This window comes from Pteropus vampyrus, unplaced genomic scaffold, assembly GCF_000151845.1.
Source record: "Pteropus vampyrus isolate Shadow unplaced genomic scaffold, Pvam_2.0 Scaffold97, whole genome shotgun sequence".
Taxonomy (NCBI): domain Eukaryota; kingdom Metazoa; phylum Chordata; class Mammalia; order Chiroptera; family Pteropodidae; genus Pteropus; species Pteropus vampyrus.
In genome coordinates this window covers 3,366,635-3,382,321 of record NW_011888878.1, presented here as the reverse complement: position 1 = coordinate 3,382,321, position 15,687 = coordinate 3,366,635, and the positions used below count along the sequence as shown (strand labels likewise).

The 15,687-nt window shown below is 31.5% G+C and overlaps 1 pseudogene; it reads left to right on the top strand.

Moving 5' to 3' along the window:
- Nucleotides 1–10,200: 10,200 nt before the first annotated feature.
- LOC105294995 lies at nucleotides 10,201–15,486 on the top strand (annotated as a pseudogene).
- Nucleotides 15,487–15,687: the final 201 nt, after the last annotated feature.

The following is a 15,687-nucleotide window of genomic DNA, read 5'->3' as shown; positions in this document are numbered from 1 at the left end:
TTTATATTATAAATACAATATATTTATAATATAAGTCCTTTTGGTAGAAAGGACTACTCTTTCTACCAAAAATTATTTTCCTACTTCCTAAAAAAATTACTCTTTTCAAGTGTTTTTGTTCACATTGTTGATTATTTACCTAAAATGTTTTTTCCACTCTCTTCCTCCAAATTAAACCTTGCTCATTGTTAAAGCTCCAGCCTTCAGTCCTCTCTCTCTTTCAAGTCTAACCACACGTATTGTCTTCACCACACCATTACATCTCTGTCTTGCTCACGAATTATTTGATATATGTTAGACATTCCCCACCCCCTCATTCTATGTTCACTGAGGAGCAATGATTTTTATTATATATTGGTGCTGAACACACCAGTGTTAAACACTAATCGGAATAAATACTTATGGTTGCCATCATACAGCTTTGAAAAAGTTTTCCAATTAGTCTTATATTCCTTATATTTAAAATTTCAAATTTTATTGTGCTTATTGAAAGGTATATAATGCATTTGGATAAGATCTAGCATATAATGAGCTCTCGACAAATAATAGTTTTTATGGTTATTATTATTAATATTTATTTCCTCTTCCATAATAGCTAACATGGTGCTTGTCACATTATTGGTGATCCATAAATACCTGTTGCATGAATAATCCCTTTATAATTGTGGTGTTGAATCAACAGTAATGGACATGCTTTGAGTTCTTTGTGTTAAAACATTTTTATTCACCATAATTATATTTGGTATTGATGATTTGGTTTACTGCATTACCAAATCTCAAAAACATGCAATTTCATCCTACTATAAAAGGAACACTAATCGTTTTTATTGATATTGGCTCTTTTATTTAGTCAGGTGTTTTAAATACCAACCTTATGAAATTGGAAAAGAAGAAAGAACTAAAACATGCATCAAGGTCCAGAGATAATACAGCTAATGAATAATTCTTTTCTAAATTTCTCCATATTGTCCTATAACTTTGAATATTTAGAGATGTTCTGAACATACATTTTGCTCAAATGCCAAAAATTCAGAGATTATCATAACATTCTGCTTAATCTAGAATATTAGCACTCTGTATTGACCTAGTGAGAATAAGAATAAATTGGAAACATTACCAAATAAAATTAGTTACAATCAAGTTATCAAATGTTTTAATAGTTAAATTTTTAAAGCTTCATAATTATTGTACAGGAACAATAATTTATCTTCACTGACAGTTCTTTGATTGTTGCCATAGTCAGTATATCGTGTATTGAAAACAAAAATAAATGTTCACATTCAAATAAAATCAATGAAGAAGCAAAATATTTGGGAGTAACTCTTTTATTCCTTAACACTCCATCAGTTTCTTTGTTCTTTGTATATTTTTTCTTTTAAACCTGTATTAAAAATGATTTATTATTGACACAATTTTTATGTTTTTCTTTCTCACGAAATTTTGAGTTGGCAGAGTTGGCAGTCTGCTTTTATCTTCACAATAGGTAAAAATTGCAAAGTAAGCTCTTTGCTAGAAAAACTGGGGCTAAATGGAATTAAATATCTAAAAATTATGTAGAGTTCTTGGGTCTGTTTTTTTTTTTTACTTTTAAATGCTACTACACAAAAAAACTGCAAAGACCGATGTTGGTATTATATTGTAGTTTAATATCTCTTATTCTGCTTTATATTATTTAAAGTTTACATTACTCATAAATATTATTTTTTAAAAAAAGTATATTCTTTCAAAAGTTACCTAGCCGATATATTAAAAAATGAAACTTCTAGTTCTTTCCTATAGTGACTAAGACCTACTCCAAGGGGCTGGTCAGAGAAGGGATTCCACATTATCTTGGATACTGTGGAATACCTGGATATTTATAGTAGTTATACACATAATTTCTAAAAACGTCTACAATCCATATGTCTTTCACTGGGTGAACAGATAATCAAATTGCCATACCTTGGATATTTTTGGATCCTTTAGATAAAGCACAAATGCATCATGCTGAGTTCAAGAAGCCAACCTCAAAGCTTTACATAACATGATTCCATTTACATAGCATTCTGTGAAAGACAAACATAGTTGACTGAACATACAGTGGGTGACAGTGGGGAGGGGAAGTTGTGACTACAAAGGGGTAGCATGAGGAAAATTTAGAAGTAATGGAATGTACTCTATTCTGATGGTGGTGATGGCTAAATGGATCTATATACTTGATAAAATTCATAGAACTGTGTCCAAAAATAGTCAATTGGACTATCTTTTAATTAAAAAATAAAATTGCTTTTTTAAATGATGCTTTCTGGGTCTCTCCATCTACTGTATCTAACTGCTTTTATTTATAGCAGATTGTCAATCTTATTCCATCCAGGAAATCAATAGGTATCTGTTCACAGAAAACTCATCAACACATATTACTGAATAGTGCCCCAGTACTTTTTTTAGAAACTCCTGAACAATTATACTCTTCTTTCCTTTTACCAAATTACTGTCTCCTCTAAAAATTATATTTTGTATCTTTTTACTTAAGAAGATGAAATATTTTTGAGTTGTTAGATCTTGAGTTGTTGTCTCCGAAAAGATTACATAAATTTTGGAGGTCTCAGTCAACTTATATTTACTTTTCTGAAATATTATCTAGTTTGAAAGGCAGTGTAACTTGATAGTTAAACATATGAACTTCAAAACTAAATCTCCTGGACTTGAGTCCTAGTTCATTTACTTACCAACTCTTTAAATTACTAACAATTTTACATTGAGTGATTTTTTTATCCTTTTTGGCCTCAATTTCCTTATTTGAAAGATAGAGATAATAATAATTATACACTGTTGTGGGGATAAATTAAGTCAAAACAGGTAAACCACATAGAATATTGACTGGTACATAGTCAACACTGTAAGTATGTAAGTGTTATAAATATGTTCAGTGTTTTATGTTATCTGGTGATTCTGTTCACATTTCTCTAATGCATAATGAGGTTACGAAGTTACTAATTGGCTATTTGGACTTTTGGAAAGTACCTAGACATGTTTTTTGCTCATATTTCTGTTGGTCATCCTTTTTTTCATATTACTTTGTAAGAGTGTTTTATATACCTTGATATCAGTAGTATGTCAGGTATTTGTATTTAAAAAAAACTTTTTACATTTATTTGTTGAGCTTTGCACTCTCTTAATTTTTTCTTGTGATGGACGGTTCACTTTTATTTCAATGTAATGCAATTTATTAATCTGTTACTTTATGTTTCATGCTTTTAATTTGATGTTTAAGAAATTTTCTCCTGCTGTAGAATCATAAGGGTATTTTTCTTTGTTATTTCTCAGAAACTTTATTATTTTACATTTCCAAAATAGAATTATCATACATCTAAAATAGATTTGCCAAAATTCACTTTTTCTATATATGTAACCAATTGACAGGGTGCCATTAATTAAAAAGACCCAATGAACTTCAAGCTCATTTTTTTTTTTTTTTTTTTTTGTAAATCAAATAACCATATTCATATAGTTCCTTTCTTAAATTTTCTGTAGTGTTGCACTGGTCTTTTTGTCTAACATTATAAAATTAACAATCTATTACAATAGCTTTTGATATTTCTTGATATTTAGCAGTGTTAATCCTCTGGCTTTATGTTTTCTTCAAAATATTTTTTGGCTACTCTTGATACAATTCATTTACATAAAATTTTAGAATCTGCTTGTTCATGTCCATACTCAAATACATGTGCACACAAATGCATGTGCACAAACACATACACAGAGTTTTTTATAATTTTAATTGTGATTGTATTGAATTTACAGATTAATTTGAGAATAACTAACATTGTCATGATATTGACTTCCAAATCATGAAAATAGCATGTTTCTTTCTCTAATTAAGGTCTTCATTAATTTCTATGAATAATAATTTATATTTTTTTATTTTGAGGATTGTATATTTTTTTTGTAAATATAGTCAGTCATTTCATGTTTTTTGATAGTATTTGTTAATGACATTGCTCTCAAGTTTTATTTTTACATTTTGTTGCTAGTATATAGAAATATAATTGATTTGTTTATTGACTTTATATCCATTAATATTGCAAAATTCATTTTTTAACTTTAGTTGTTGATTGATCTGTTTGGTTTTTCTATGTAGGTAATCATATCCTCTGCAAATAATAATAGTTTTATTTATTGTTTTCCCTTTTCCCTTTCCTCATTGCACTGGTTAGTACCTTCAGGAAAATGTGAAATAAACATAGAGATAGCTGGCTTGCTTTTCTAATTCCAATTACAGAGAGAAAAAGTCAGTTCAAGATAGACTTTTCAATTCTATATGTATATGGAATATGTATATATATGATGTTATATTTTATCAAATCATTCTCTGTATCTATCAAAATAAGCACATAATGCTTCTTCTTTATTCTGGCTTTAAGTATAGGGCATTTGAACAAACATCATCATTTATATATGAAAAAGGATAGATGTTATAAGATACATCAGCGTTTTAGCAAAATACTGATAGCAGCTTGCATTATATATACACAAATATATACACATATACATATATATGTCATTTCTGTAAAATAATTTGACATCTCAAAATCTCTTTGGATATATACTTTATTTTTATATAAGCTAATGTAAACATCTTGCTTCATCATCTTTTCCCTGGTTATTTTCAAGAAAATTTTTTTATTCAGACAAAATAAGTGGAAAGTCACCTTTGTGTTTCTCATACATGACAGCTATTTCCTATATTGTTCCCTATGATTTTAAAAACCTCTAATGAAATTCCTTTTGTTATGTTTATAGAGTATGAAGAAGTAATCCATCTGTACAAATGAGATGTGACATTTTTATCTACATAGAAATAATCCAAGTGATCCATCAATGCATTATTTTAATGATCTATTATCTGTGCTAAATTGAAGAACTTTCTTTAGAAATCAGGCTATAAAGAAACCATCAAAGAGCCTGACTTTATGATTTTATCCTCCAAGTAATTTCTTTTCATTTTTTAAGATTTTAACTTTTCACAATTTAATTATTATTTGATTAAACCTAAGCTCCATCACTTTAGTTTTGGAGAGTACAGAGGTCCTTCCAGGCAAAATTGCTAAAAATTCAAATTTTAGTAGACCTCAATCACTCTAATAAGTGCCATGAGATATATATAGGAATAGGCAGGGTGAAACTTAATTACAGTCTTTAACAAATTTAAACTACTAAACATATTTAGTTCTGAGGAGAACATCTTGAAAAGAAAGCCTCAATAGCTGACTTCAATTATTTAAAAGCATTTGAGTAAAAATAATGTTTTGTTTTGTTTTTTAAACATGATTCCAAGGAATAAAGGCAAAATTCTTCAGAAATCCCCATCGAGTCCCTAATGGCAAAATTCAATGGCCATTGAAGGTTTAATTTCAATTATCTACCCCCATAAGACATTTGAGATAAAAATACCTGCTACCTAAACAGCATTTATTATGTGCTAGTCACTACAAACACTATATATGTGAATGTATGTGTGTGTGTGTGTGTGTGTGTGTGTGTGTGTGTGTGTGTGTGTGTATATATTATATATATCATGTATATATATAATATATATATAATGTATATATAATTATATATATATATTATGTATATATATATATAATATATATATTATGTATAGATAATACATGCATAAAAATTCATCTTTTCAACACCCTTATAAAGTATAAGTAGTTAGGTAGACATGAAGGCACCTCTCAGAGACTTCCCTTAAGACCTCCCCAAAACACCCATTTTATGGATGTAAATTACTCCTGCATCTTAAGACACAAAGTGGTAAGAAGCCATAAACTAGTAGCTGGTTTGGTCCAGCCACAAGCGCTTGTGCAGTCAATCCTACACTAAGCTCCCTGTGACCACAGTGACATTACACTATCATTAAAATATTAATGATGCCCTGAAGTTCATGACTCTAATTATAACAGACTGAATTCTGGGTAATCTCATGCTCAACAGGCAAAGCTTTTATAACAGCCAAATGTCAATCAAAATGACCTTACATTTCAATTATCTAGCACCATCTTCTTAACCTCCTATCATGGCCCTAATATAATATAGACCTCCCCAATTCCATGAAGTTACAGCCCTTTTTGGCATAACCTGCTCCCCCCTTGAAGTGTACTTTAATAAATCTTTCCTTTTACTTATGCGCAGCTACAGCTCTCTTTGATATAGACCATTTTTCTCTTGAAATGTAACTTAATAAATCATACTTTAAAATTCACTGATCTGTAATTCTTTACTGCATTGGCCAAAAGAACCTAGGACCCTCAGTGCTACTGAGGCAATGATAGATTTTAGATCTCCCCAATGGTAACATAAGTATTAATATTATTTTAAAATATGTGTTGTTTAAGAACACATAACTAAATAGAAGAGAGACAATTTGAACCCAGGCAGAAAGTCTAATTCCAAAACTTTTACTTTTCATCACTCATAATTTAAACATTATTATACTACAAACCAAAGAGACAAAATAGCCTTTGAAGAAACTCCTAATAGATTGAAAGAAGCCCAAAATGGTAGTTAATACATTTATATATATCTTGTCATACATAAAAGTCCAACAGGCTGAAGAATTTGAAGCCAGACATCTGTGTTACAAATATCAAAAATCAAAGAGGCTTTCTAAAATGAACTTTCAGTTCTCCAAAGTACAGCACATCTGTTTCAAAAAGACAAAACACAAGAATTAATAACTTCTAGTACATATCTGACATTAAAAATGGTCACTCAGGCATGACTTTAATAATTAATCTAAGAAAAAGTAAAAATCAAAGTTAAACCTCATAGCTGTTTGCATGCCCTTCCATGTTAATGTCATAGGAAAAATAACAAGCTAAAAAATATTTTAAATCCTATTCCAACCCACCACTCAATTTTCCCTCATAAAATAGAAGAAATTCTCTACCACATTTTATGCAAGATTTATTTTTTAAGACATATAGTAAAATTTTATTTGCTCTCTCTGGGGTATTCCCAGGCCCCCTCATGAGAACCTAAGAGATAAATTCCTAGAGTGATAGATGGGCATCATACTCTATTTAAATGTACATCATTATCTTTTCAAAGTTCATTCTTCAGATTGGTTTGGGTATTGGAAGCTAATGAATACCAGACAAATACATTCCTTTCTTAGGAAATGAAATAATTGTTCTCTTGACTGAGAACAATCTCTCAATTGTTTTGGTGCTTAAGGCAATTAGAATTTACCAATTACTAAGTTTGATAAATTCATACCATCAGTAAGTGGCCATCAAACCACAATAGAGGAAAATACCTACTTGTCAACAATTTGTTCATTCCTTTCTGGTAGCTTGTCGCATCTCTGCCCTGGGAGTTATTTAACTGTAGTCATAGAGGAGCCAAGCTCAGAATTCCACAGCACAGCAGAAAGAGAACTGCTCACAATTACAAGAAGAAAAAAAAAAATGTCGGCCTAGTCTTTATTCCATGATCTATGTTTATATTAACACCAATTAACTCATAAGCATTTGGTGAATAGGGGTGTGATATTAGTATCTGCCGATTGTTGTATTAGTTCTTGTGGGATTTTTTTTTTGTTCTTGGCAAGGGGAGACCGAAAAGAGGGACTAAAATTACAACCTTTATCAGGAAAGGAAATATCCCTCAGCCTGGCTGCTGCACAGGCAAGGAGGCCTTTCATTTGTATTTAACACTTCCCTCCCAGTGGGCCTCACTCCAGCCTTTCAGGATTTTACTGTGCTCAGCTCCATTTCCACCAGAGTTCTCCCACAAGCCAGCATTTTCAGTCTATTGTGTTTGTGAATCTTTACATCCCTTGAATATCTTATTGTCTACTCCATACAAGTTATCGTCAAAGCCTCCAATTATTGTTTACTTAGGGCTCTGGATATATAAAGTTACATAGGTTTTGAGTGGTCTGCCCTAACATTATTTTCCCATAGCCTTATAATTTCAAATGTGCAAATTCACAGAAAGCAAGCCCTTTTGTATATATCAAGTTACAGAAGAATGCCTATATTGCTAAAAGGCATCCTATGGCAAATGCAGAGCTAATCATTTGTGTTTAAATATTATAAAGATATGCTCTAGTAATATTTAATAGAATAAAAATTGTACTTCTTTAAAACAGCTATGCATAAAAATGATCACTCAAGAGACAGTTTGCCATCAAATAATTTGCTTTATTTAATGAGTTAAGGTTTACCTTTAACCTCAAATAATATACTAAAAATATATGGCACCCTGCACATACTGTTTTTAAATTTTAGTCTGCTGCTAGGACTATTATTTGACCTATAGCACAAGTACACAAGATCAAGTCTAGATCCTCATTAGACACTGGCTTTCTTAAACAACATACATTTTAGCAGGGGGTTAAAATCACAGTCATTAGTCATTTCTTTCAATAATTAGTTCCTCCTCTAGATCAAGACTCTTGATCTCGCAGAAAAAAATATGCCATTTTGATATAAGCCAGCTGTTCTCAATGGGAGAAAATTATAGTAAAATGAGAAGGTAAAACCTGAAAAATAGCCACCAGAAAAGAAAGCCTTAGCACACATCAAAGCTAGAATCTTTGGAATAATAGGAAGTTGTGAAAGAATGACCTTAGATAGGTTATTAAGAAAACTCAAGAACATGGGACTTTTTTAAAGCAAAATTATTCCTATTATTGAGGTAGTAAACAAGGGCATTTTCTCAATTCCCCATTTCCCCTCCCACTTTATGACTAATTGATATTTTTTCTGAAAGGAGGCATAAGTTGCAGTGAAAGAAGGTATATTGAGAACTATTTATGTTTATGTGTACTTATATACATACATGTTCAATCTTATTTGTAAAAAGAAAGGTCTTCCTCAATCTTAATATCTAAAATAGAATTTCAAAATAACAATGAATTTGAGTGTTAATCTCTTTACACCATAAGGGTATTAGGTTCTGTCTACAGTTACAGATAAGTTCCTGCAAGTCAACAGTAAACTGTTCTGGGTGAGATAAAGATGATTTGGGTGATAAAATACTAAACTTGTCAGAGATCACATTTTGAAAACACAAAATTTAATAGTAGCTTGATTTTAGTTAAGAATTGCTTTAGATGTATGAATTGTTGGGTCTGAAAATTCTTATGGGACTTTATTTACATTAGTATTGATTTAAATCTTAATATTGAATCCAGGTTTCTTCCTTTTATTTTATTCATCAAAATTATATCTAATTAACTGGATCAGACTTCAAGCACATCTCTAAAGGTTGTAGCTTTAGAGAAAACCCTCTAACGTTCGAACGTATGTGAGAACAGAAAGATGAGCAGAAATAAGTGGTCATGGGATGGGGCAGGGGAGAGTGGGGAGAGACAATAAGGTAGGGTAGAGCATCTTCTTCTTTCTTTTCTCAAAACTAATAGACTCTAGAGACAGGAAATGTATTGAACATCCTTTTATTATTTCATCCTATGACTTTTTGGTTCTCTGGATTTGAAGTGTTTGGAAAATGTTAGGAAGAAAAGAACAACAATGACTAGGTAACTTTTATCCTTTCTTTGAACTTAAATATACTTGGGAACAAATAGAAATATTTTTTAAAAAAAAAACACATTAATTTCATCTTTGAAATTTAAATCATGAAATTCTACTTGTACTAGATTTCTTTTAAAAAGCCATATGTGTTAAATGAACCCTCCTCCCCTCACTTAATATATCTCATTTCTGTTAGGATCAGCACATCTCTTTATCTCATTGGATTAGTATACCCCATGTATCCTTAGCTGTTTTATGCATAAAAGGTACTGGACAATGGCTTCTGAGTTAAAGGAATGCTTAAATATAGCTCATTGCTTGTAACATGGGGGAAATGATGACTATAAAGAGGACAAAAGACCTAAATTTATGGCAAAATAAAAGAGGAGAAATAGAGATTCTTTTTAGAAAATCTTTTACTGGTGAAGGAGAAACCCAATAATTTAAATTAATGATGCAAATGAACAGAGAATGACCCATATCTACAACAGCTTTTGAATCTCTCCAATGGACAAAATCAAGCTTGTGATGCACCAGTGCCTTATTTGTCATGGTCTAGAGCCCAAGTCATCTCTCTCACAGTCCTCACACTTTCCCAGGCTACCAATAATGTCCTTAGTGGCTAACAAAACTGATTGTCCTTCACTTTAATGAATACATCTGTGCCCTGGACATGTCCTTGCACACCATTGGTAGGTAACTGACATAGCTACTTGGAAATTCATAAGCTTATCATATCATTAAATGGAGAAACACAGAACTTAGAATAACCAAAACAATTTTGAAAAAGAATAAAAAATTAGAAGAATCACTACTTTAATTCAAAGTTATAGTAATCAAGACAATATGGAATTGGCATAACAGATTTATAGATAATGGAACAGAATTGACAGTAAGAAATAGTCCCACACATACATGGCTAAATGATATGTGATAAAGGTGCAGGGTAATTTAATGGAGAAAGGATATTCTTTTTAACAAATTGAACATGCATATGCCCCCACTCCCATAAAAATGAACCTCAAGCTTTATTTCACATCGCATGCAAAAAGTAACTCAAGGATGATATAACTAAATATAAAATCTGAAACTTTAAATTTTGCTATAAAACAATCAGAGAAAAATTTTTATAATCTTGAGTTAGACAACAATTTCTTACTATATGTAATGGTAAATTTTATGCCCACATAGATGGAATACAGTAAATATAATTAAATGTTTGGCTAAACACTAGTCTAGATATTCTATAAAGGTATTTTTTTTTAGATGTTATTAACATTTACACTCAGTCAACTTTAAGATTACCCTCCATAATGTGGGTGAACCTCTAAGAATCAGTCAAAGGTCTTAAGAGCAAAGACAGGCTTCCCAAAGAAGTTGTGCCTTCAGACCACAACATAAAATTCTTCTTGAGTTTCCAGACTTGAGACACAGGCTGCGATATCAACTCCTTTTTTTAAATCATGGTTAAAACAAAATAAAGCATAAAATAAGTTCTATCCTCTTAATTTTTTTTTTTTTTTTAATTTTTAGGAGAGGCAACCCTTGGTTGACCTCACAGATTGCAAGGACCTTGTCAGCTTACAATCCCTTATTTTTTTTTATTTTTTATGCCTATAGCACCTGGTCTTCCTAGGTGGTTTCCCATCCAAGTACTAACCAGGGCTGACCCTGCTTAGCTTCCAAGACCAGACGAGATCAGGCTTAAGGTAGCATGGCCGTAGACTATCCTCTTAAATTTTTAAGTGAACAATAAACTGTAAGCACAATATTGTACAGAAGATCTCTAGAATTTTTTTAAATTTTGTTTAACTGAAACTTTACACCCATTGAAGAGCAACTCCCCATATTCCTCTCCCCCAGCTCTTGACAACTACTATTCTACTTTCTGCTTCTATGAGTTTGACTACTTTAGATATCTCATTTAAGTGAAATCATGCATTATGTTTCCTTCTGTGCCTGGCTTATTTCATTTAGCATAAAGTCCTCAAGGTTCAGCCATGTTAAAGCATATGACAGAGTTTTCTTCTTTTCAAAGGGTGAACAATATTCTAGTGCATGTATATACAACATTTTCTTTATTTATTCATCAATCAATGGATATTTAGAAGGTTTCTACCACTTTGCTATTGTAAATAATGCTGCAATGAACATGGGAGTGCAGATATCTCTCGAATCTGCAGCCTGTTGGCTTGCCCTATGAATTTTTAGACTTACCAGCCCTCATACCCACAACCATGTGGTCCAATTCCTTAAATTTCTGCCTCTGCCTCCCCACTTTCAATATATCTTATGGCCTTATTGGTTCTCTGGAAAACCCTGACTAGTATAAAAGACATTGAAAGGGAAATGGAAAAACAAATCACACACAGGAGAAAACTTTTACAAACACATATCTAGCAAAATAACTGTGTTGAATATACATAAAGAATTTTTAAAATTCAAGAGTATGAAAAGAAACAATCCAATGGGTAAAATATTTGAATAGATATTTCACTAAAGAATATATATTGATGGTCAATATGGTTTGCAAATTAATCACATGAAAAAGTACTCAACATAATTAGTCATTAGGTAAATACAAATTAAAATTATAGTTGTGTACTTTTCTGTACCTATCCAAATGGCTAAAATTAAAATCTGACAATACTAAGTGCTGAAAGATTTGGAGCAACTGGAGCTCTTACAAATTGCTTTCAGGAATGTAAATTGCATGACCACTTCATTATAATAGTGAACATACACCTACTACATGGCCCAGGAATCCCACTCTTACCTAACAAATTGAAACATTTATCTACACAATGACCTATAAATGAATGTTTTAGCATTCTTATTTATAATCACCCAAAGCTGGAAACATGCTGAATATCTTTCAACTGGTAAATGAATAAATAAATGATGGTATATCTACACAGGAAAATACTATTCAGCAATAAAAAACAATGAACTACTGATACATGCAAAAAATTGGATCAATTTCAAAAGCATTATACTGAATGAAATAAAAAAGACACAAAAGCCTACTTATTGAATAATTCCACATACATGACATTCTGCAAAGGGAAAAGTTATTGATACACAAATGAGGTCAGGGAGGGGATTTTGGTGTCATGAAACTATTCTAACTTTGAATGTGGTGGTCACTATACCTCTACCTACATTTGTCAAAACTCATCAAGCTACACAATTAAAAGATATAAATCTTATCTTTGAAAATAAACTTTAATAAAGTTGACTTTAAAATAAAATAAAATATGAAAAAGGATCTCATGCACCAAAATTTTCCTACAATGTGTCTCTACATTAAATAAAAATTCCATATATTGCATTTTATCTCTTTTGTTCTCTCTATATAAGTGCTTTTAAATTTATTTTTTTGAACACCGGCTCTTTGAAATTAATATTTGCAAGTTGTGATGTTATTTGAGCTTAAATTTTTTCTTTGTCTTAAATCTTCATGGGCATCAAATATGAAAATAAGGTAGAGTAGCAAGCTTCCAAATATGATCTAATTGATTTTAAGTTTTATAAACAATAGAAAAATTAGTGTGCCAAGAAATCTATATTGAATAGAGAACTTTGATTTTATTTACGATGCACAAGTAACTGTTAAACACATGGTTGAAATTTTGTGTTGTTGTTTTTGGTTTTTTATATGTTTAGATTTCTTATGTAAAAAAATAAAATTTTAAATTTCTGTTCTGTGCTCAGTATTCTGAGAAGTGCAATTGATTAAATTCATTCTTTATCTCATTTGTTCAGATCTTATTTTCTAAGATAGCTCTAAATAAATTTATTGCCTGCAGTAATTAACAATTCCAATATTTTATTCATGTAAACTCTCTCCCAATATTCTGCTATGTTTGGGTTTCAGCAAAGGATAAAAATAACTGCACAGTTACATCTAATAAAAGTGTACTTTGAGTTCTCTATATATGTATTTTATTTATGATCAAATATTAGTCCCAGTTTTAATTGTTCTAAAAACCTGTAATGGAATTTTAATGTTAATTTTAGAGCAGAAATGGATGTCAGATGTCATCTGGTTCCACACTATGTTTAAATATTTATGTACATTCTTTTGATAGGGAAGTATTGACCTTTTTCTTCCACCTGTATTTCTGCATTTTCCAGGGTCTTTCAAAGAAAATATGCCAATTTGGGACTTATTACATATTCTAATGCAAATCAAGATACATACAATGTGTTTTTTTTTCATCTACCATGTGCCAATAAATCATCCCTCACCTTATTTTCTCTGCTTTTAGTAACGAAAATATTTATTTTGCCCTATTTTTTTTTAACTTTAATCACGATATTGTATAAACTTGGGCTTTATTCCATAATCTTTAAAGTTTCCCCAAATAGTTATGCTACCTTTTTTCTATAACATTATTCTTTTAAATTATTTTTAACAAGTAAAACTTCTAAAACAAATTATAAAATACATTTTGTCATTTCAGTTTTAATTTATTTCAATTACTTTAGTTTAATAAAATGCAAAATAAGAAAAACCAGTTACAACCTTTATTTTCTCTATCTAGTTGATATCACAACCATAATTCTAATCATGTTTAATGTTGTCCTTTGGGGTCTATGTCTAAGGGTAACTGAAATCTGAGAATTTCTCCCAACCAACACTTCATAAACACATTTCCCTCACCCTCACTGCTTCAATCCTAGTTCAAGCCCTTATTAAGTAACTCGTTATTGGGGAACAAAATAATGTCCTGCTTGTTCTCCTTGAAGATTCGCACTGTTACTGAGCATCTTCCATCTTTCTAATCATTTTTTTTTTTTTTAACTCATCTACTTAAAAATCACTTATGGCTTTTAATGCTTAAAAAAATAAAATCCAGGCAAGAACCTAGTGCGGTGGTTGGGAGAGGTCTTGGCCGGAGCAGAGCTGCCACTGGGGCCCGGGGCTGACTGGACCGACTTCCGGTCCTTGCTGAGCCCGCTTGAGCCACAGCCATTTCCCGGAACAAAATGATTTTTGATCCTACTATAAGCAAGAAGAAAAAGAAGAAGAAGCCTTTTATGTTAAATGAGGAAGGGGATGCCCAGACAAAAGAAACCCAACCTCAGAAACAAGGGAAGTGAAGCTAGAAGTAACCGAGGACAAAAATTTAAAAGCAATCAAGAGGACAATAGGAAAAAAGATGCTTCTAACAATCTAGATAACTTAAACTTTTTTAATCAAAACAAAAGAAGAAAAACAAACAAACAAACAAAAAGATATTTGATATTGATGAAGCCGAAGATGTAAAGGATTCTAACATTGAAAGTGATGTTTCAGAATCAGCTGAACCAGAGGATAACCGTGACATTATGCTTGGCAATAAAAAGAAGAAAAAGAAGAATGTCAGGTTCCCAGATGAAGATGAAATTCTAGAGAAAAACGAATCTTTGGAAATGATGACAGCAAAAAATATGATGGTATCTCAAACTCAGAAACCAGACCCTGCTGGGCAGACTCAGAAAGAGACTACATCTATGAGGAGCTGCTGAATCCAGAGTTCAACGTCATGAGGGAAAAGAATCCAGATATGGTTGCTCTAAAGAAAAGGATATTTGTCATGAAACCGCCACAGTTCTCCTGAGTAGGAACAACAACAAAAACCTTTTTTGTCAATCTTACAGATATAACTGTTACATCATCAGTCCAAATATTTTTTATTTTTATTGGCTGAGTTGGATACAAGTGGTTCTATAGTTATTAATAACCAACTTGTAATCAAAGGAAGATTTCAACAGAAAAAGAAAATGTTTTAAGAAAATATATCAAGAAATATGTCACCTGTCACACATGTCAATCACCCTACACAATCCTGGGAAAGGACACCAGACTATTTACCAGATGAAACGTCATTCTCGATGCTCAGTTGTCAGCATCAACACTGCCTTCCAGGTTGTCATGGACAAGCGAGGACAGCTCTGTACCAAAGCTAGCTAATTTGCTAATCATCACCGATTCTTCAGTGTGTTGTGTAGATTTGGCTGTATAGGTTTACCGTCGGAGTGGGTATGCCATTGCATGAAATACAAGATAGAAAAGCTGCCAAGCTCACTGATGTGTGGCTGGTTGGTCTGAAATTCTTGCAAGGTGCGGATACTGAAGCTGTCGACATACTCATTGCTCACTTTAACAATTGTC